This window comes from Vicugna pacos, chromosome X, assembly GCF_048564905.1.
Source record: "Vicugna pacos chromosome X, VicPac4, whole genome shotgun sequence".
NCBI classification, from domain to species: Eukaryota; Metazoa; Chordata; class Mammalia; order Artiodactyla; family Camelidae; genus Vicugna; species Vicugna pacos.
In genome coordinates, this window is record NC_133023.1 from 38,630,537 (window position 1) to 38,633,333 (window position 2,797).

Genomic DNA, 2,797 nt, shown 5'->3' on the forward strand with positions numbered 1-2,797 from the left:
CAGCACAGGGAACTATATTCAATAGCTTGTAATAAGCTATAATGAAAAAGAATGTGTGTGTGTGTGTGCATATATATATATATGTATAAAATATATATAGCAGAATCACTATGCTATATACTAGAAACTAACACCACATTGTAAATCAACTATATTTTAATAAACATTAAAAATAGAAAATGTATTTCTATAGTTTGAAGGAATGAGCCATGTTCGTAGGGCCAACTCTTTAGAGATCAGTTTATTTATTTATTGACAGGAAAGTAGGATTTGTTGGTGGTCGTGAGTAAGGAGGGGACAGCGCCAAGGTTCTCATGAGTGCAGGGGCCGCCATTTGTCCAGGGGCCACGATTAGGGACATATTTGACCCCACACTCATCTGGGATGAGTCACTTTTCTGCCACCATGTTTTCAAATTCATCTCCATTAAACTTGGTAAATCCCCACTTCTTCGAGATGTGGATCTTCTGGCGGCCAGGGAACTTGAACTTGGCCCTGTATAGGGCCTCAATCACATGCTCCTTGCTCTGGAGCTTGGTGCGCTTGGACATGGTGACTTGGCCAGTGTGGACCCTGGCCACTGTGCCATGAGGCTTTCCAAAGGCACTGTGCATACCCATCTGGAGCCTAGGTTGGGGACAGTGTGCCAGACATGAATGTCCACTGGAAAGGGCTGTCTCAGGGCTGTCTCCAAGGTCCCTTTGGGGCAACCCATATGGGCAACAGGCTGCATACACTACTGAGGAGAATACTGTTTGCAGTCATTGCACATTCGGCCCCATGAGGAAAAAAGCAGTCAGCTTAATTGACTGCAGACAGTTAATTATTTTAGATCCCCTCGTACCCTAGCTTTATCTCTTTGCACCCTGCCATGGTGGATGAAAAGGGTGGGCACCGGAGGGATAGCTCAGGTTCATGGGGCATTGCTACTTTCTTAGCGGTTCTGGCATGTGGTTTGAAAATGAGCAATTTAACAAAGGTGGAATTCCCCTCCCCCTTCCCCAATTTCAGCTATTTGTGGTAGCTCTTTGTTTTAACCCAGGATAGAAAAAAGAGGAGGTGGTTATTTTGGTGCCCAAGCAGATACTGAACATCACCTGCTTTGACTGCTACAGTGTAATTTATCCATATCTCCATCCCTATTTTTGGCATGTTCTGAGGATTCCCATCAGAGAACCACACAAGGCTGCGTCTTCATTTTTACAGGACCCAGAGATACCGGGAGCTTCAGACTGTGCTGTGGTGTTCAGGGGAAGTAACTTTATTTATGAGAAAACAAGTTAAAGATTATTTTGTGTTTTGGGAGAATGAAAAGAATTTATAGTAATCACAGTCCAAAGCTTACATCTTTTCTGATGTTAAAACTCAGCAGAAAACACCAAAAGAAATTGTTTTGCTGGAGATAGACAAGAGGAAGCCCCGGCAGAGTTAGATACATCAAATAGGCTACTTTTATTGAATGTACTGAATTAAATGACAAGGAACTATATTAAGTGCATACATATTACCTGTCATTGACTACATCGGAAGCCCTAAATCTCTTAGCAAAGAGATCTGAGTGTGCAGGGAAAGTGAGTACTGAACACAAGCTGGTGTGTGTGGTGGTGTGTGTTCTGAGAGCTTTAAAAATTTTTTTATTTATTTTTCCCCAATTTTACTGAGACATAATTGACAAATAACACTGTATTAGTTTTAGGTGTACAGCATGATGATTTGATATATGTATATATTGTGAAATTATCACAATAAGTTCAGTTAACACCTAATCATTGCATACTGAGATATTTTATTGAGTTATAATTAACATATAATGTTACATTAGTTTCAGGTGTACAACATAGTGATTTGATATTCTTATACATTATGAAGTGATCACCATAATAAAACCAGTTACCGTCCATCACCACGCAAAGCTGCTACAATATTATGAAACTTTTTCCCTATATGTACATTACATACCCCTGACATATCTTTTTTGGTATGTTTTTGGGGCTTTGGGGGGAGATTAATTAGGTTATTTATTTATTTAAATGCAGGTACTGGGGATGGAACTCAGGACCTCATGCATGTTAGGCACGTGCTCTGCCACTGACCTATATACCCTCCTCACTGTGACATATCTTATAGCTGGAAGTTTGTACCTCTTAATCCGCTTCGCCTATTTCATCCGTCCCCCCGGCTCTTCCCCTCTGGCAACCACCAGTTTGTTCTGCGATCTTTTTGAAGGAAGGATAGACATCTCAAATTTCTTTTCATTTTTTAATTGAAGTATGGTAAGTATACAATGTTGTGTCAATTTCTGGTGTACAGCATTTCTGGTGTTCAGTCATACATATACATACATATATTTGTTTTCATACTCTTTTTCATTAAAGGTTACTACAAGATATTGAATATAGTTCCCTGTGCTCTACAGTAGAAACTTGTTGTTTTTCTGACATCTTAAATTTCTTATTGCAATGCTGTGATGTTTCTTACTTTCCCTATAATAACCTTCTAACGCCCCTCCTTATCCCCTCCCTCCCTTTTCCTCCAACACTTTCCTAAAGTAGCATTTGGGGAAAACCTGTTTTGTTTTTAAGTTGGAATTTTATAAGCCAGCCCCTTATGTGATAACATACCCAAGAAATCAGGAGTTATGTGTCTATTTTGGAAATGCAGTTTTTAAAACTGCAGCGGGCACTTGTTAATTTCCCTGGCAGCATAGCATCAAGAAGTGATATTTGCATTTTAAAGCATTATTAGACGATACAATTTGAGATTAAAAAAAAAAATTCACACTTCCAGGCTTTGGTAA

General features: G+C 39.5%; 1 non-coding gene across 1 annotated transcript; it reads right to left on the bottom strand.

Annotated features, from left to right (window-relative positions):
- Positions 1–682: 682 nt before the first annotated feature.
- Positions 683–815, bottom strand: LOC116277762 (small nucleolar RNA SNORA70). The gene has a single exon (XR_004187232.1). It is a non-coding gene; the product is annotated as a small nucleolar RNA SNORA70 (small nucleolar RNA).
- Between the last annotated feature and the right edge of the window lie 1,982 nt (positions 816–2,797).